General features: G+C 39.5%; 1 protein-coding gene and 1 pseudogene across 1 annotated transcript in view; both read right to left on the bottom strand.

Annotated features, from left to right (window-relative positions):
* Window positions 1–14421, bottom strand: part of LOC141917621 (uncharacterized) — a 45516-nt gene extending 31095 nt beyond the window's left edge. The window contains exon 1 of the mRNA XM_074810953.1: window positions 13577–14421. The gene's annotated coding sequence lies outside the window, so the exon portion shown is untranslated. The remainder of the gene's footprint in view (window positions 1–13576) is intronic.
* The window catches only part of LOC141917622 (pikachurin-like), an 85683-nt pseudogene that overhangs the window by 19347 nt on the left and 45418 nt on the right, over window positions 1–20918 (bottom strand).

Below are 20918 nucleotides of genomic sequence, written 5' to 3' on the forward strand. Positions count from 1 at the left end.
GAAATACTAAGCAGAACAGCTTGTTTTTACCTTTTTTATTGTTTTCTAGTATCTTATCTTGCCTGAAAGAAGCTAAAGAATGGATGAAAAACATAATTAATGACTTCACAAAACTGTTTGTATATAAACCGAAGAGAATTGTTAAATGTTGGGATTTTTCCAATGTGTCAGCAACATATGTTCTCTAATATAAACCGACATTTGTATAATCTCAGCTGATATCTTGGAATGTGGGTATGGCTTCTGATCTCAGCTACATCAAAATAAGAAGTCCATTTTCACAAACAAATAGATTTTAAGGCCAGAAGTGATAACTGTAACAGTTACTCTGGCTCCTGCATAACTCAAACGATGTACCTTAGGGGGGCCTACTGGGGGAAGGGATTGCATCAAGCATATATACTCTGTTTGAAACAGCATTAAACAAGTTCAACAGCAGAAAAACATCCAGTCCTGTTGTAAAGATGGACCAGTGAAGAATCCACTACCTTTTCAGCTTCTTTATAACTTCTGGCTAGGTTGTTCCAGAGGTTAACAAGCCCTCAGTCTTAAAAAATGTATATCTTATTTCTGTACTTAAACTATCTTCAGCTTCCAGCCATTGTTTCTCATTGTGCCTTTTTTTGCATCATTTCAGAGACAGCTACTCAAAGAAAGCTCATCCTCATGTAGAAATTAGCAGACCACAGTAAAGTAAATTCTTAACCTTATCTGAGTAAACTAAATAGATTGAGATCTTAGGTCTTTCTGTACATGACATGTTTTCCAGTACTTGGTGATGTTTCTAGCTTTATTTCTATACAATTCTCCAAAATCTTGCTATGTGTGAACATGACAGTCAACTAATAGTCTCCCAGTGCCCAAAAGGCAGATGATACTCTTCTTTGACATCCCATTCAGGCCTCTAAGAAGGCAAATCCACCTTCCTAACTACATCACAGAAGTAAGAGCTCACATTCAGCATTTCCGAATCCTTATCAATGCCTCTGTACTCTAGGGTACAACCCCTCACTCTGTAAGTGTGACCTATGTTCATTGCTCCAAGGCTCTCTATCTTGTTCTCCAAAATGCACAGTATTTAGTCAAGCCTACCTTTCCAAAGATGTTTGTGTGACTGACCTGTTCCCATCACTACTACACACTCCCCCAGTTTTCTTGTACTTCAGGTTTTCTGCTAGATAGCTGACAAATATACTGAAAAATGTTGAACCAAGTGATGAAACCATTTACACTGAATTGCAATTACCTTTCTGTCCTTGACCAATTATTAAGCGATGCACTACTAGGATTTTTATTTATTATTACATTTGATGCAATAATTTACTCATTTTAATCTTTGAGGATTCAGGGACATCCTTTCAACTTTACACAAAGTATGCCTAATCTAGGGAAACCAAATGTTAGTTCAGTTGGAACTTTCTTTTGAGTACTTATTAGGGTTATTTTATGAATTTACAGATTTATTTTCCAGAAAAGAATTGCACCAATGCACAGCTGACTCTACCAGAACATCATCCCTAAAGTCTGTGAACAATGAAAAAGATCATCTCCATTCTTGTGCCCCATATAAAAGCATAAGAGGGGAAGGCAGTGAGGTGAGCAACTGATGTGTGGTATAAGAATATGCTAGCTGGACTTAGATCCACTTTAATTTGCACCTTCTTTTTTGCTCATTACTGTATTGGTTACATCACACATTTAGCTGCCTTGTGCATATGTTGAAGTATTTGAGCATTTCTTCTGTTCATTTATTTATATGTGATGCTAAAGGGCACACTGAGGACTCTATCTTGACACAACTTTATGCATCATTCTGAATTTGATCCCTTATGGCTTTTGCTTACTTATTAGTAGAGTATGGAAATTAATAGGGAGAATTGCAGTAGTAATACTTATTGTCTATTAAAGTTAGAATGACTTTTCACTGTGAAATACATGTTTAAGCACTTTGTGGTGGGCTTCTGAGGTGAAACCTTGGATTATTTTGAATATTGCCAGTGCTATAAGGACAGGTTTTCACCTAAAGTGTCCACTGGACAGGATATATGAAGAGATGAAAATAAATTCCTCCAGTGTGTTATTCTGGGCATATACCTTCTGGATGCTCCCACTGAAGGGCCTGAGGATCCCAGAATTCTTCTTCACAGCGTCTGTAAGGAACTGAAGGAATTAATGCCTCAAACATTCATCGACACAGAAAACCTCAAGGACAAATTGTGGCCTTTGTGGTTAGTCTAAGGAATGAATTATCTGCCTAGGGAAGCACAGGGTGTATCGAAGGATGCACGGCTCTGCTGCCTTGCAGTTGTATAGCCAAATTCCTTAGATAAACCTCGAAGGGAGGAGACATAGACTGAGTAAAACCATATGTTCGGGTTAAGGCCTAAACCTTACTTTATGACTATAGCCTCGAAGAAGAGCTAAAAGAGTAATAAGAGATAAGCAACTGACACCAGATGGAGCTATAATTGCCTAAGAAACAAAAACTGAGGAAAAGGTAAAGGTTGTAGGGGGAGATCACGACCACCGACTCAATTGGACAAAAGGATTAATGTACCCCATTCCCCCCCAACGCATGCACAGAATCCTTGCTCCACCTTTTCCCTGTCTCTCATGGAAATGAGTTTGTGGAATACCTGCCTCTCTTTATCTAGTATGCTAATCAGCTGATAAGATGAATTTAAAAGGCACAGAAAACTTTGCTGGGTGTGCACCCAAGATTACTGGATCTGAGACAACACTGGATCCAGGGTGGTGACTGGATTTCTTTACTCTCTTTCTCTTGTCACCAAAACGGGATAAAAGAACTTATCGACACCAATTTGATGTAGATAAGCAGACATTCCTTTATTAACGGCCGGGTGCGCAGGGGAGTCGTCTCACCAACAACGCACACCTGTGTCATGTAGCATGCTGATTATATTGGATACAGTAATACATATTAATCAAGTTCTCACACTTAAACATGCTAATTCCTGTAACTCATTGTCATATTCCCACCTCTTTCCGGTCATGAGCACTCGAGTCCTGAAATGAGTCGGGGGGCTGCTTTTGCGACCACCACAGACTACTGACTCAAAAGAAAGACCCTCCAGTGTCCTTGACTCAAGGACTTTGGCTCACATTGCAATTTTAACATGCTTCGAGACCCTTTTACAATACAGCTTTTAAAATACCTGGTCTACAGGGCAATAAATCATGCTTACCAAACAGTCTAACAATGGTACCTCGTCCAGCAGCGTAACTGGTTGCATGGTTACTTTTAACTAAACACAACATCTCTATGACTACTTAAAACATTACACCACTATCTTCTATAAAAACCGATATTTCTGTGAGATTCTATTTAATTGTTTAGTCCTAATCATTCCTTATCAAAATCACTAAAAATCATCAACTCAAATTAATAACAAATCAGTGACAATCCGTAACATTTCCCCCCTTTGAAAGTTTTGAAAATCATTTCAATACTTTCATATCAGAGTCTATTATGTTTCTTTTTTTTTTACTGTATGCTGGTGGGAGTCTTGGGGTTTCTCTTATGATCATGCGTTTGAATACAATTTTGCTGGTAATTTGTTTCTTTAAGCAGGAATAAATCAACATTATCATCAAGAAAACAACCAGCAAGATAAATAATGTGCCAATTAATGACCTTATCTATGAACTTAAATTTCAACCTAATCCACTAAAAATTTTGTCTATCCAATTTTTTGACATATCTTCTTGGATATTTTTTTTTTTTTTAGTATCTTCTTTAATTTTTTTAGTAGTTCTAGATCATGTTTTACGTCTTGTGTCACATTTGGGATATGTATGCAGCAGTGATCTATTCTATTTTTAAGGTATCCACAAACTCCATGCTCTTTAAGCAAGAGCATGTCTAGTGTCATTCTGTTTTGCAAAGTCATTCTTGAAGTTGTCTGTAACTGAAAATTTAATTCTTTGAATCTTTTCCTTGTGACATTAGCCAGTTTTTCTACCTGTCCAGTTAGTTGATGTAACCATTCTCGGTTTCTATATGATACTATGGGATTCAAAAGGGATTCTAGAGCCCAGCCAATTTTTATTCCTGTTGGGGCTTCATGCTATGTGTCATCCATCTCTGATCTAACCCCCTTTAATTTTAAACTTTTTAAGGATCCCATAAAGGGAGATTTCTTCTAAATTGGGCACAACATTGGCATACCTAAAGTAATTTGTTTTACTTTTCCATCCAAGGGCAGATGCATTGTCCAGGTTCCGTCACTCATTGCCCAAACCAAATGTCCTGGGCTCTGAATTGCAGATCTTCTACAGCTAAATAATGTTCCTTTTCTGGGTATATATGTTTTGGTCAAATTAAGGCTGTTTTTAAGACTTTGGCAAAGACACTTATATTTTAAGGCAGCAGCCAAAGCAGGAATTCTCTGAATTATTAGGTCTACATTGTTGTAGTTATATACTTCCTCATATTTCTACCAAGACACTACATTTTTCTTTTCTTTTCTTTTCTTTTCTTTTCTTTTCTTTTCTTTTCTTTTCTTTTCTTTTCTTTTCTTTTCTTTTCTTTTCTTTTCTTTTCTTTTCTTTTCTTTTCTTTTCTTTTCTTTTCTTTTCTTTTCTTTTCTTTTCTTTTCTTTTCTTTTCTTTTCTTTTCTTTCTTTATCATTTACTGATGGAAAGGCTGCAAAAGTTGTCCCATCCCAAGTAAAACACCAAGGAGTTCTAGCCATATTGAAACTGTGAAAATATAGTCATGGACCATATAGAATCTTATTGTACTTCTTCCTCTTGTGTAGTTTAATTGGTTTTGTCACACATCTATTCCGTGATGTTTCTACTTACATTGTTTCTAATTTGTTCATAAGAACACCACTTAACAGTTCAATATTTTTCTATTTTTGTAAAAACAAAATTTAACAATTTTTTATAATCTGCTTTATTTCCTGGGGACTTCTACCGTTTCTTGATAATTTTTACTTGTTCATACTACTGAACAACAGGGGTTTTGTTCGCAATAAGTAGTCTCATTTTTGTGTTTTAAATTGGTCAAATTCATTGTTAAAATTTCCCATGGAACAGATTCATCTACTGCTCTTGGTATCAGTAAACAGTAATTTGTGTTATGTTCTGAAAATTGTCAAATTTCTTAATTAATCCTAATATCAAATTTTTCTTCTGGTGTTTTCTTTGGGAGGTATATTAGCTGTTCTGTTTCTATATGCTTTCTATTCCTCACCTTCAGGTCTAGTATTTTCTCAGTTATATTTTGTGTTTTGATTATTACTTCAAACCAGAATTCCACCAGCATCAGTTTCCAGATTAAAATCAAATCTAAAACAATTTCTAATTAATATATAACATTAGACATATTTTAGAGTCAATTTTGAAGTTCCTGGATTCCTACTGTTGATCTTCTTGGAAGGGGATGCCTTCTTCACTCTAGTATAGTGCATCTGATTCTGCAATTTTGATAGCTGTGAAGGTAGCCAGCAGTATTTGAAATGGTCCTTTCTAGCATTCTTGTAAGGGTTCAGAAGTCCACATCTTCACGTAGACGTAGTCGCTGGGTTGAAAGTCATGTATCGGATATTCCAGGGATCAGTTCCACACTACTGCATTTCAGATTGCAGTCAGGGTTTTTCCTAAGGAGATTAAATAATTATATACATCTTGTTTCCTCTTACATGCACATTTGGATTCGATTCCAGAGATTCATATGTTTTTTTATATAGTATTTCATAAGGACTACCTGATGTGCTATTTTCTGGTTGTACTCTGATCTGCAACAATGCCAATAGAAGTGTCTGAGGCCACTTTAAATTAGTTTCTTGACATATTTTACTAATTTGCTGTTTTAGGGTCTGATTTTTTTCTTCTTCTACTTTTCCACTGGATTGTGGCCTCCATGGGGTATGTAAATCTCAAGTAATTTCTAGAGTTTTACATATACTTTGTACTACTTCAGCAACAAAGTGTGGGCCTCTATCTGAAGAGATCTTAATAAGGGCTCCAAATTTCAGGATTATTTCTCATAGTAACCATTTTACTACTACTCTTGTGTGAGTGGTATAACAAGGAAAGGCTTCTGGCCATCCTGTAGAAGTATCAACCCCCCACCAGAATGTATCGATACCCATTTTGTCTAGGTAACTCTGAAAAGTCTTCTTGCCAATAGTCTCTTAGTTCTGTTCCAGATTTGATTTTACCCATTTGGACCCTTTTCTTTATTACTGGATTATTTTTTTTAAACACACATCACATTTTGCAATTATTATTTTGGCTAATCCTAGCATTTTGACTGATACTACTTGTCTTTTATTAAAAGGGTTGCCAAAGCCTCTATGCCCCAATGACATTCTTGATGTTTTACCTGAATCATTTCTTAGTTAAAAGAGGTGGTATTATTATTTGTCTATTAGACGTCACCCACTATCCAGCTAAACTTTTTTTGGCTTTCAATAATTTTTGCAGTTTATCATCTTCTTCTGAATATTTAGGTTTCTCCTTCGGGAGAATTACTGTCTTGGTTGGAATCAATGCTATTTGTAATGTTATTTCTTTCGCTGTTCTTCTGGTAGCCCTATCTGTTAAATTATTTCCTCCAATTTCTTTTGTATTCCCAACCTGATGTGCTTTACAGTGCATGATTGCCACCTGAGTCTGTTTCTGAACTGCTTGCAATAATTGCAAAATTTCATCCTGATGTTTAATATTTGCTCCCTGGGAGGACAATAATCCTCTTTCTTTCTATAAAACTCCACGGACATGTACTACCCCAAAAGCATACTTCGAGTCAGTCCAGATATTTACTTTCTTCTTTTCATTTAATTCAAGAACTCCGGATAAAGCAATGAGTTCTGCCTTTTGAGCTGAAGTGGTGCTAGACAATGCATTTGCCTCTATGATTGAGTTGCCTGTTGTTACCGCATATCCAGAGTATCGAACTCCATGTTCCACAAAGCTGCTGCCGTCTGTATATAACTCCTAGTTGGGATCTTCCAACGGTGTGTCCTTCAAATCCTCTCGACTGGAGTACACATGTTCAATGGTAGTCAGGCAGTCATGCTCCAGCTGCCCTTCTTCCTGTGTAAAACTTAGAAAAACTGCAGGGTTTACCAGGTAAGTTGTTTTTAAAACCACATCATCTTGTTCAGTCAGGACCACCTGGTACTTCATCATTCTGCTTGGGGACAACCAATGTCCCCCCTTTTGTTCTAAAACAGTTATCACCATGTGTGGGACATAGACTGTTATTGTTCTTCCCAAAGTCAATTTCCGGGCCTCTTGAATAAGCATTATTGTAACAACAACTGCTTGAAGGCAAGTAGGCCATCCTTTACTCACAGTATCCAACTGTTTGGAAAATTATCCAACTGGTCTCTTCCAACTTCCCATTCTCTGGGTCAGCACACCCAGTGCAAGATGTTGTCCTTCATAAACAAACAACTGGAAATCTTTGGTTAGATCTGGAAGTCCAAGGGCAGGTGCAGACATTAGAGCTCGTTTTAAATCTTTAAAGGCCTGCTGCTGATGTGGGCGCCATACAAAGGGAAAATTCTTTTGAGCTTCATACAATGGCTTAGCTATTAGACCGTGATTTATTATCCAAAGGCGACACCACCCAGCCATTCCCAGAAAGGCCCTTATTTCATGAACATTTTTCAGCTCCGGTATGCCACAAATAGCTTCCTTACGGTCTGTTCCTAATTGCTGCTGTCCTTTTGAAATCTCAAAGCCCAGATATATTACAGTCTGGCTTGTTGTTTGGGCTTTATTTTTGGATATTTTGTACTGGTTTAGTCCAAGAAAATTTAAAAGTTCTATTGTTACCTTTATGCAGGTGGATCTTTCTTCTGTAGCAATTAGTACGTCAGCCATATATTGCAAAAGTAAATGTCCAGGCTTTGGCCGTGTCTCATCCTATTTCTGTACTTCAAGTTCCTTTGCCAGATGATTTCCAAAAATGGTCAGGCTATTTTTTTAAATCCTTGGGGTAGTCTTGTTCATGTCAATTGCATTTTTAATTTTTTCTTTTTCGTCCCATTTGTGGATTTTCCTACTCAAAGGCAAACAATTTTCTGATTCCTTTCTCCAGAGGTATGCAAAAGAAAGCATCCTTCAAATCAAGCACTGTAATGCTGCCAACAATATATATAGATTTGCCACTACAGAATAAATGTCCTTAACTATCTGATTCATTGCTCTTAAATCTTGTTACTAACCTTTATTCACTTGAAGGTTTCCTAACTGGTAAAACTGGAGTATTATATTTAGATTCACATTCCTCAAGGATTTTATATTCCAAAAACTTGTCAATCGTTTTTTAATTCTCCATCTAACTTCTGGTTTAATTGGGTACTGTTTAACCCTTACTGGTTTTGCACCCTCCTTCAATTGTATTTTCAAAGGTAGTACTAATTTTGATTTGCCAGGTTTATCTGTTTCCCATACTATAGGGATTACTGCTAGATCTACTTCCTGTGGAATTTCTTGTTCTTTTGCTCTCTCTTGTATCATCAGGATTTCTCCTGTCTTTGACTCAGGTTTTTTTTAGGAAAAGTTCCCCTTCCTCAAAAACAATTTGTGCATTTAATTTAGACAACAAATCCCTTCCTAACAAGGGTATCGGACATTCTGGTACATACAAGAATTTATGTGTAATTATTTTGTTCCCAAATTGTAAATACAGGCGTTGTAGAAATGGCCTTTTTTTTCTTTCCTTGTTGCTCCCCTTATGTTTGCTGGTTTTATTCCCAATTTCCTTTTACAGGTATTCAATACTGAAAATGTTGCTCCTGTATCTACTAAAAATTTAACCTCTTTTTCTCCCAGCTTAATTACAACCAGAGGTTCAGCTGGGTTCCCCTCCGGTCCCTTTCATTCATCTAGGATCATTACTCCTGCTACCTCTTGCTCACCGCCCCTCATCTTTCAACATTCTCATTTCCAATGCCCTTCTTCTTTACAATAAGCATACTGATTTATTCCTAGGGGTGCATTAAAATCTCGGTTCCCAGAATTCACAAATCGTCCTCTAAAGTTCCATTGGTAGGCCACTTTTCCTGATCTTCCAAAACATATAAAGGCCACCAATACTTAAAATACTCTTATCATTTGATTTTTATATAAGTCATCATTTATTTCTCCCCAGTGTGTTAACAGACATCCTAATGGGGAAATCTTCGGTACCTTTTCATCAAAACCCAAATTACCAACACTCTTACTCTCGAACAAATGTGTTAGTTCAGATGTCATTTCAAAATATTTTAAAATTCACACACACACAATCGCTCAATCTTTTGCTTCGTTCTTCTCCGGCTGCACCCCTCGCAGGATAACAGAACTGCGGATCTGAACTCCATACTCGCTTCGTACTTATTCGTAAGTCTCAAACTCACACAAACACCACCAATTTCTTTTTTTTTTATTATTTTTTTTTTGATACCAAAATACAAATACCAATAAAAACCTATAGCATATAGGTTTTTCCAATACCCAAATACGCGAATTTGTCCAAGCCTGCAATAGCTTTTGCTTATGTCTTACGGGAAGACATTCCAATACCAAATTTGTCCAACCCTACAATAGCTTTCGCTTATGTCTTACAGGTAGACACCTAGGCTTCCAAACCAAATGGGTACCCTTTGTCCAACCCTGCGCAGCTTTTGCCGTGTCTGACAGGCAGACTTCCCAAACCAAACCAAATAAGAAGTGTCTTACCAGTTCCAGGGGACGTCGCAAAGAGCCTTATGGATTGGGGATCGATGGGTATCGCCGAGAATTCCTCGGTGCTGGCTGGAACTGATCAGGTCCCCGACTCCTCCGGTCTCTTTCAGCGAGGTCCCATCTGGGTCGCCAGAAACTGTCACCAAAACGGGATAAAAGAACTTATCGACACCAATTTGATGTAGATAAGCAGACACTCCTTTATTAACGGCCGGGTGCGCAGGGGAGTCGTCTCACCAACAACGCACACCTGTGTCGTGTAGCATGCTGATTATATTGGATACAGTCATACATATTAATCAAGTTCTCACACTTAAACATGCTAATTCCTGTAACTCATTGTCATATTCCCACCTCTTTTCCGGTCATGAGCACTCGAGTCCTGAAATGAGTCGGGGGGCTGCTTTTGCGACCACCACGGACTACTGACTCAAAAGAAAGACCCTCCAGTGTCCTTGACTCAAGGACTTTGGCTCACACTGCAATTTTAACATGCTTCGAGACCCTTTTACAATACAACTTTTAAAATACCTGGTCTACAGGGCAATAAATCATGCTTACCAAACAGTCTAACAATGGTACCTCGTCCAGCAGCGTAACTGGTTGCATGGTTACTTTTAACTAAACACAACATCTCTATGACTACTTAAAACATTACACCACTATCTTCTATAAAAACCGATATTTCTGTGAGATTCTATTTAATTGTTTAGTCCTAATCATTCCTTATCAAAATCACCAAAAATCATCAACTCAAATTAATAACAAATCAGTAGCAATCAGTAACACTCTCCTTTTTTTTCTTTCCTTTCCTTTCTTTTCTTTCTTATAGATTTCTAAGAGACCACATTGCTTATTATCTTTTTCAAAGTTTAAGTTGTTTCTACCACAAGTAAAACATTTTAACCAGTCGTTTAGTGTCATTTTACCTTAATTTAACCCGAGGGGATGACAGAACTTTTACAACACACTGGGCTTCCAGTCTGGGTCATGACAGCATCATAACTAGGGATTCCACCAATAATTATTTCAGTGTTGCACTAAATCTGTGTGAACGACCCCTGCAAGAAACACAGGAATAATATTTTATTAGAGAAGCTGGAATCATGCGTATATCATCAGATTAGCTTACATTAGGTGTTATAGCTTACTTTAATGCCTCATTACTTCTCTTAATTGCATTTCTTTGTACAATTCTCTCAAGAAAGCCACCATAGGACACTGTCTACTGACTGCTTTATTGTAATCAGAGCTAGCTGAGAAATCTGAAAAGCTAATCCATAGCAAGATATGGGGCTAAATGAAAGAAATATGGGTTTGTATTAGTTACCAGAAGCAGTTGCTCAGGATACCTGATGGGACTAGTCAGGGTCCTGGAGTGAAATGGAAGATATTTAACAGCTAAGGACAGGATAACTGTGTACTTCCAGTCCTGCAGAAGCTCCTGTGATTTCTTTGTTGGCAGCTCCCAGACAACCTCCTTCTGCAGCTGTGGGCCTTCATCTTGACCCATCTATCTAAAGAAGTCTCAACTGATCTGTTTGAATGTTTCCCACTCAATCTCTTTCTTGACAGACAACTGGAATTTCAATTGATCTACATTTTCCAAGAAAAGTTGAAGCTTTAAATAGTTTCCCAGTTTGCAGAAAAAAAATGCAGATTCTTCTGCTAACAGAATCTGGAATCTGGTTTTCTGGCCAGACTTTCCATTAGGAAAGAATAAAAGACATTTTCTAAGCAGTTCTAGCCTCAGGTTCTTGGGATAAAAAAGTACTTCTGTGTATGCATTTGAGTGCTTAGAATGAATACCCTGCTCAGATTCTTGCAAGCAAAATTTCACCTTATTGAAAACTTGACTCACTATGACCTCTTAGTCAGGGAAGAATACAATGGAAGTCATCAACTCTGAGTATTCTAGCCCTTACTCTGTCCTGAGAATTACTTTTGTAAGGAGAAGACAAAGAAACAATTCTATTTTGGCCTACCTTTCCAGTACAATATTCACAGAGAGGTAAAAACAAGACTTTGTGCACATATTTTTCGATTTCATCCTTCTCCAGATGATGCATTTCATAGTGCATATGTTGTTCAGTGGACTTAGCCACAACCACAGAGTACCAAGAAAAGAACCTCAAGAACATGTATGAACTGAACACAAAAATGTGAGTCCAGTTGCACGTCAAGAGTGGGTAAGGTTGTATTTCAGCTGCCTTTACAGAATCCCTGTCCTCAGAGGGAAGACTTAATGTGCAAATTTACAATTTTGGGTTTAAGAAATGTCACTCTAATGTGTATACTTCTTTGAGCTCTTAAGAGCTTTGAGAGCAGCCTGTGTAGTTTACCATGCAATCATTTTATAATCTAGCAGCCGTATTCATGACAACTCATACCATATGCTCACCTCTGCCATCCCTTCCACTGGCTTTTGTTTGTCCACTTGTAGGATACCATTCTTTGCTGTGTGAGACACTTGCAACTCATGTCATTGACCCAGACAGGTTCTTCACTCCTGTTTTAAGGGGAAGAAAACTTTTAAGTATTTTACACTTTTGCCTTTCTGATATTTTCAAATATTGCTGTCATGTTAAAAAGTCAAGTCCTCCGGGATGATTTTCTAAATAAAAAATAAAAGTAAAAATAAATAAAAATAATAAATAACTGTGTTTCTTTCCTTATAATGTAAAAATTTCTGAGCCCTATCAGCAAAAGAAAGTAAGACCATGTTCCTATAGCAAATAGCAAGCACTATACTTTTATTTATAAATGAAACATTTCTATAATCAGCATACATTTCATCTACCTCTGAACTAATTTTTCTGCTCAATCATTTATAATGCATGAAGACAATTTTTTTTGTCTCATCTATACATCCTCATTTCACAATGACATAAACCTGGAGATAAAGCTTCCCACTTAATGGTCCCTCTAGTCCCACATTCTTCATCCTCTTTTAAAACAGAACTACTTTGTGTTGGCTTATCAGCTCTATTTATACAGCCTATTAGAGTGACATTTACACACACACACATGTGTGCGTGCAGCCCAGCTGCTGTACATTAAGGGGAGATAACTAAAATACGATCCTAATGATGTGATGAGATCCTGGATAGGAACAATAAACCCCACTTGTGTAAAGCATTCACCAGTCTCAAAGGAAGCATTTAAAAACTGCTCTTACAATCTTTATTAGTTCAGCACTAATACGAATAGCAGCCTGTATAAAGGGCAAAACTACATTCCCCTTTACAAGTTCTGCAGAACTTTGTATATTATTTTCAAATGTCATTTCACTACACTGGTTAAAACATTTTATGTCTAATTGATTTCTTACAGCCTTTCCTCCAGGAGTAATGAAAACTTGTGTTTGATTCTCTGGTCAATCTGGAAAAATCAGAAACCATGCTATTTGGGACACCTAAAGACTTTCTAGCTTTCAATGAAAAAATACAAAATTCTTTTAGGTGAAATAATGTTTTGTATTTTGAGGCTACTTACATTTTAAAATGAACAAAGATACATTTCAAACTGAAATAATTGAAAAAAATGAGATTTGAAATAGTGATTCAATAGTGATTCAAATGCTGATTTAAAAAGGTATATAATTTTGAAATTGTGAAAATACCAATTTGATTTTTTTCTTTTTTTCTGAACAATCAACATGAGCTTAGATATATTTTTATTGTATCTATTTTGCTCCTCCAAGTTTTCTCAAAGTCCTTTTTTATATATTCGCACAATATTGGCAGTATTACTTTGACACTTGATTCAGACAACCTCCATAAAAAAATATCACTGAGCAATGGTGCAAGTTGCACAAGTTATCTAGAAAAAGGGGCTGAGTGCTCGCACGAGGAGGTGGATTGACTTGTGTGGTCTGTCGCAGTTGAGACGGACACGACAAACATCAGATTGTGTGAAAGCGACCAAAATGTCTGCAAAAGCCCCTTTATTGTTCTAACAAGCTTTTTTATAACCTTCTTCAAAGTAGGTGTTCATACAGGATTGGTTTACTTTAGTAACTAACAGTTCACGATTGGGTGATAGTTTCTCGCCTGAATCGTCAGGACAGTTCTTCTTATCTTAGTTCTCTAATCTTGTTTCCATGGCACTTCTCGGGACTTTCTGGCCTCTCATGGATACACTGGAATGTCTTCAAGGTTAAATTCTTCTTCAGTTAGACTAGAGGCAGACCCGCTGCCTCCCCCCGACAATTCCCCCTTTTTGTATTTGTGCTAGAAATATTGCGAGAGCAGACTTCTGCAGGGCCCTTTGCAGAAGACTGACAAGACATGGCAACATCAAAGCACAGTCACAATTACCAAGATCATGACCCCCACAGTTTTGACCAGAGATATCAACCATCCAGAAAGTCCCCATCCTTTAAACATCCTTGTAAGCCAATCCAATCCGTCCTCTTCTGTTAGACGCCTCACACCATCCTTCAGCTGCTGTATACTTTTAAAAATAGATTCTGAGTGGTCAGACAAATTCATGCAACACATTCCTTCAAAATCTTCACATCCATGTCCTTGCGCTAAAAGCAAAAAGTCAATTGCAGCCCTGTTCTGTAAAGTAGCATGTCTAACACTATCAACATCAGTTAAAAGGCCACTTAAAGCTAAAGAAGTAGCGTTAGTCTGTTTGCTAAGCCAACATCCCAACTTATTCAAAGTCGTTAAGGCATTTGCAACACCAACTCCTGGTGCCAATATGGAGGCCATTATGATCTGGCCTGGATTCCAGAATTCAACGTTATCTCGACAAGAACTTTCAAACCGATGAACGGTCCTTGGGACTCGCTTATGTTTTCGAGTCATATTCAGAATCATTGACACATTTGGTGTTAATAACGTGAGGTGTCCGAGGCTACACGGGCCTCCATTCAGTTTAGATGGAACGCCTCCCCAGGCACAATCTCCACAGATTAGAAACACACCAGGAGGTAATGCAAGAGGAACAGCAAAAGATCGTGAGATGTTAGTCGAAGTATAATTGCACCAAGAAGTTGAATTATGATAAGCAGCATTAGTTGCATTCACATTTTGCCCTCTCCGTGTGGTGTTATAGGAGTAATTAAAAAACACACAAGCATCCATTATAACAGAGCCTAGCAACTCTAGTTCTTGGGGTTCTTGCGTAACCTGTGAAAGGTGACTATATACACCATCCCAATTATCTGTACAATTTTTTGAAGAGTTGCAAAGAGAGAAAGCCTGAAGGGTTTGTGGGATTGGCCATGTGTCTACTGGCACTCCCACCAAACATGTGGAGAATGGATTTTCCGGGTTTGCAGTAGAAAGGCACAAGGTTTCTTGATGTGTCATATTTGCCAAAGTTACCCAGATATTCTGCTTGGGTTGTGGAACTACCCATCCTTCAGCCTGATGCAGGTTCCAGCACAGGCCGAACACACCGAGCAGGAACCCAGCGAGGGCCGGCATCTGTAGAGACACAAGCATAACCCCTGCCCCAGGTTAATAATTCACATGGTCCACTCCACTGGCCAGTAATTAGATCTCTAACATGCACTTTGATGTCTTTTTGCAAATCCTGTTTTGAAAAAAGAGAAGAGAAATGCTGAAAAAGAGGAGGTAGAGAAGAATTATCCCCGTAATGGAGAAAGTTAAGAACATAAACTGCTTTATCCAAACATGCCTGTGGTGGTTCCCCAATCATTCCCCCTTTTTGTTTTTGAAGCTGCCGCTTCAGTGTGCCATGTGCACGCTCAACAATTGCTTGTCCTGTTGGGGAATGGGGGATTCCTGTAACATGAGCAACACCCCACAAATTAAAAAATGTTTGAACCTTCTGTGAAATGTATGCTGGGCCATTGTCCGTTTTTATTTGGCGTGGTACCCCAAGCATAGAGAAATCCTTTTGGAAGTGTCGAACTACATCTTTTCCTGTCTCCCCGTTATGTGCTGTTGCTACTAAGGCATGAGAATAAGTATCAATGGAAACATGAACATACTTCTGTCGGCCAAATTCATTTATGTGAGTAACATCAGTTTGCCAAATCTGTAAAGCCTGCATACCTCTGGGGTTAGTACCAAAATACACTGGTGTGTGAGTTCCTTGGCAGTCAGGGCAGGCGGCTACAATAGACCGAGCTTCCGCATGAGACAAGCCGAACTGCCGTCATAAAGCTCGATATCCTTGGTGAAAAAATTGATGTGATAATACAGCTTGTTGCTTTATGTTAGGAACAGTATTAAGAGCCATAGCGGAAACAAGAGCATCCGCTCTGGCATTACCTTCTGTATAAAATCCTGGTAAAGTGGTATGACTACGGACGTGCATGATAAAATAAGGTTCTGTCCGTAGTTGAATACTTTTCCAGAGTTCTAAAAGTACATCAAATAATAATTGATTGTCTGACATGGTCAAAACCACTTTGTCTAGTCAAGAAACTAAGTTAGCTACATACGCTGAGTCAGTTACAATATTTACAGGAACAGAAAAAATAGAAAAAACAACAGCCATTGCACGTAGCTCTACTACTTGTGGAGAGCCATTTTGATATACTACTTTGTTGTTCCAGTTGTTGTTTTCATACCATACTACTGCTGCTTTACCTGTTTTTCCTGAGCCATCTGTAAAAACAGTAAGGCCGTTCACTGGTTCTGGGCGGCTTAAATTTTTTTGACCAAATGGTATTTCTCGGGCAAATTTCAGTAGCGGGTGTGACGGCAGGTGATATGACACCTGTCCTTGAAAACCCGCCATGGCTGCCTGTAGTTCATAATTATTTGCCAGACACCATTCAAAATACCAATTTTGAACAGGTAAAACAATCGTAGCTGGGTCACGCCCTGTTAGTTCTGTACATCGTTTTCTGGCTTTTATGATTACATCAGCAATAAGCTCAAACAGTCCAGGAGCAGTTTTTCGTGGTCGGAATGACAGAAACATCCATTCTAGAATGTGCAGTGGGTCATCCCACTCAGAATTCCACTGCACCAAAGCACCAAATGGTACAGTTTTGTCAATTAGTACAAAGAGTTGCACCAATTGAGACAGATCTATTCGAGAAACAAATTTCTCGTGTATAGATCGTTCCACCATGTGAATTACCTTTAATGCTTCCTCAGTTAATACTCTGGGTTCTGTTGGATCATTGGAATTTTTTAATAATTCCAATAAAGGTTGCAGTTGTGAATTGGTCAGTCCGAGATAGGGTCTAATCCAATTCAGAGATCCCATTAACTTCTGTACATCATTAAGGGTTTTAACTTCAAGGTTAAGTTTCACAGGTTGAGGCATTACCTGCCTACCTGTGACTGTTAGTCCTAAATACTTCCAGGGTTCTACTTTCTGCACCTTTTCAGGGGCGATAACTAATCCATAGTGTTGTAATGAATTTCTAGTCACATTCTCCATGTCATTCAACTGCTCCTTGCTGTGTGATGCTAACAGGATGTCATCCATGTAATGGTAACAATAATTGGTAGGGAATCTTTCCCTTACAGGTGACAAAGCTTGTGCCACAAACCATTGACAAATTGTTGGTGAATTTTTCATGCCCTGCGGCAGAACTTTCCATTGATATCTTTTTGCAGGTTCTGCATGATTGACAGAAGGCACAGAGAATGCAAATTTTTCTCTGTCTTGACAAGCTAATGGTATTGTAAAAAAACAATCCTTGAGATCCATGACAATGATTTCCCAATCTTGAGGGATCATGGCAGGTGAAGGCATGCCTGGTTGTAGAGCCCCCATCGTGGCCATGACAGCATTGATCTGCTGCAGGTCATGCAAAAATCGCCATTTTCCTGATTTCTTTTTTATCACAAACACTGGAGTGTTCCATGGGCTCTGAGAGGGTTCAATGTGTCCAGCAGCTAGCTGTTCTGCCACCAATTCCTGCAGGGCCTTTAATTTCTCCATTGGTAGGGGCCACTGATCCACCCACACAGGGTTATTCGTTAACCAAGTTAAAACAAGCGTGGGTTGCCTAACACCCTGCAGCACAGTGGCCCCCGTTAAAAATCCGTAGTAATCTTCACCCCCCACTGTGACAAGCAATCTCTCCCCCATAGATTGAGGGGAGCTGTTGTCACATATGGTTTAACGACTGCTTGTTGGCCCTCAGGATTGGTGATCAGAATTGCCGTAGCTGCTGTTCTTGCTCGTGCGGATCCTCCCAGCCCCACTACCCCTGTGTCTGCCACCACTGTGGGCCCATTAATTGGCCAATTAATATGATAGATAATAGTTACGTCCGCTCCAGTGTCCAGGAGTCCACAGACTGTAGTAGAAGGAGGACAACTGTCTCGATTGTAGATGATGCACTTCATGGACGGACGATGTGGCTCAATGGGTTGTGACCAAAAAGTCATCGGCGCCCCAGTCGATCCAAAGCTGCTATCCTCACGGAGGTGCTGCTCTGCTTTTGGAACACAACTCAAAAAAGGTACAAGTTGAGCAATGAGAGTGCCTTTTGGAATCGTTACAGGTGGATAAGGAGTAGAAATCATAGCACAAATTTGTTCAGTAAAATCAGCATCAATAATTCCTACATGCACAATTAATCCGTTTAAGGTGCTACTAGATCTTCCAACCAAAAGGGCACTTAGACCTCGTAATTCCATTGTCTTTCTCAAAGCGTTGAGTCCCACCTGTTGAGATTGTTCCAATATAATAGGGGGCCAAGTGGCCTGCAGTTGAGTATTACTAAATGGCCCTTCACTAAGCAAAGTATCCTCTCTAATGTCTAGTCTCGGGTCATCCTGTGGTAGTCGTAAATTATTCTGCGTGGTTGCACGTGCCATCTGCCTCCAAGTAGATTGAAACACTTGTAATTGTACCGGCTGAAACAGCACTTGTGCGAGATGTGTAACATCATACGAACACAACAAATCTGTGCTGATTATTCAAATAAGTTGCATCACCTCAGGAGAATTGATTCCAAATTTCTGTGCTTTATTCTGCAAATCCTGCACCACCTTCCAACTGATCGGATTGTGCTCATCATGCTCATTTGTGCCTGCAACAGCTTTATAAACAGGGAATGCACCAGGAGCCTCTGCTGCTATATCTACAGGCTTTGGACATGCCGGGGTTGGAGAGCACGGGCTGAGGCGTTCGACCAGATCCCAGTTGCCAGCCTCAGCAGCATACTTCCTAACTCCCTCCCAAAATCGATCAGGGGATCTTGGGACTACAGTTACTGTGGATGGAGGGAGAGTCCATGGCTGGGCTTTCTTCACCATGGGTTTATCTGTGATATGTAGAGTTTGTAAAGCCGTGGTTAAAGCTTCTTCTCCCTCACTTTCATTTTCGCTCTCGCTCTCTGGTTCTGTGTTACCCGCCCTATTTTCCTCCTCGGGGGGGGGCTGATGGAATCAGCCCTTCTGCTGCTGTGCCGCTAGGGGCTGCCGCTGCACCACTAGGTGGGGGGGGCTCCTCATCGCCCCGCAAAATATTTAATGGTGGAGGAGGAGGAGGTGGGCGAGGGCGCGATCTGCTTTTGCCCGTGAGGGGTTTCCTGCCTGCTATTCCTGAGGCTGAGGTATCCACTGCCTTTGTCCCTTTGCCACAGTCCTCCCCGTCATTGTCTTCAGGTCGAATGTCTGTTAGTTTCCCATCAGAGGCCTCACGCTCTATCTTCCATTCCTTTAAGGTTTCACTCAATAAGCGCCATGTGGTTGCCAACTCACATGCGTCTTTTTGTCCTTTAGAGACCTCATCCAATATTTTCAATCCTACTGCTTGCCATGCACTCACACCGAATGCAGTTACTGTTGTGGCTTCAAAGCCTTGCATCTTACTCCATAGCAAAATCTTTTTCAGGCTTTGTTCTGAGGTTTTAACCCCCTTTCTTTTTAATAGGGCTTTCCAGGTAGACAAAATTGTCTCCTCTTCCTTTGTTAATGACTGCCCCATAATTACAGTCCCGTTCCCGGTGGCTCACCTTTTTAGGTGTCGAAGTTCAGGTCCGGACCAGGCAGATTCCCTCTCCTCTCAGCTACACCGGGCTCCGTCTCCGCAGCTCTTCCCGCCGCCGTTATACTTCTACTTTAAATGACCACTTCGCTCTAATCACGTCGCTCTAATCAATCACGTCGGGGTCACCATTTGTCGCAGTTGAGACGGACACGACAAACATCAGATTGTGTGAAAGCGACCAAAATGTCTGCAAAAGCCCCTTTATTGTTCTAACAAGCTTTTTTATAACCTTCCTCAAAGTAGGTGTTCATACAGGATTGGTTTACTTTAGTAACTAACAGTTCACGATTGGGTGATAGTTTCTCGCCTGAATCATCAGGACAGTTCTTCTTATCTTAGTTCTCTAATCTTGTTTCCATGGCACTTCTCGGGACTTTCTCGCCTCTCATGGATACACTGGAATGTCTTCAAGGTTAAATTCTTCTTCAGTTAGACTAGAGGCAGACCTGCTGCCTCCCCCGACAGTGGTCCACGAGGCAATGAGTGAGGACAGCAGCTGAGCTTGGGTTAATTACATCACAATATCATCAATGGGAAAGTTCAATACAACCTTCAGAGTTACATGGTTAGTGCCTGAGATGAGCAGATAACCACCCTGCCTGAAGCTTGAATGTATGCTTGGGCCTGGATAAAGTCATTAACAGAATAATGTGGGGTAGGAGGGTGGTAATAGATGGCAGTCAGCCGGAGATGGTGACACTACATAATGGCGATAATCAATTGGATGTAAGAGGAATCAGGATTCGTGAGTTTTGAATTACATATATGGGCTCAAAAGGATTGCACTGTGTACCAGCATTGTGCCTCCTAGAACATTACCTTGCTAAAAAAGACTGAAGTGATGAAACCACTGTGAAAACTGATGCTGTGCAGGCAACCAGAAGCTTGGCGTTTCCTCATCTGAGAGCCTGGCCTTGCAATCTGCATAATATTCATTGAACACAAGTATTTGTAAGTCACTGTTTAACAACATCTTTGGGGTTTTGGGCTATTCTGAAAACTTTCAATGAAGCTTGCCAGTCTTATGAGTCTCCCTCATTACCCAGCTATCACACCACACTCTTTTTACTTAATGCATGTGACTCAACTGCTAGTTGGCTTTCTGCTCTCTCTTGTGCTTTCCACTGCCAGGCACATGCTTGTGGCTCTTGCCACAATTTACAAGCCACATACATCTTGGTTAAACATTAGTCCAAGGGGTTTTGCAGCACTACAATATTCTTGGGGGAAAAAAATTATGTCTACTTAATGTCTTATGG

Source organism: Strix aluco, chromosome W (genome assembly GCF_031877795.1).
Source record: "Strix aluco isolate bStrAlu1 chromosome W, bStrAlu1.hap1, whole genome shotgun sequence".
Lineage (NCBI taxonomy): Eukaryota > Metazoa > Chordata > Aves > Strigiformes > Strigidae > Strix > Strix aluco.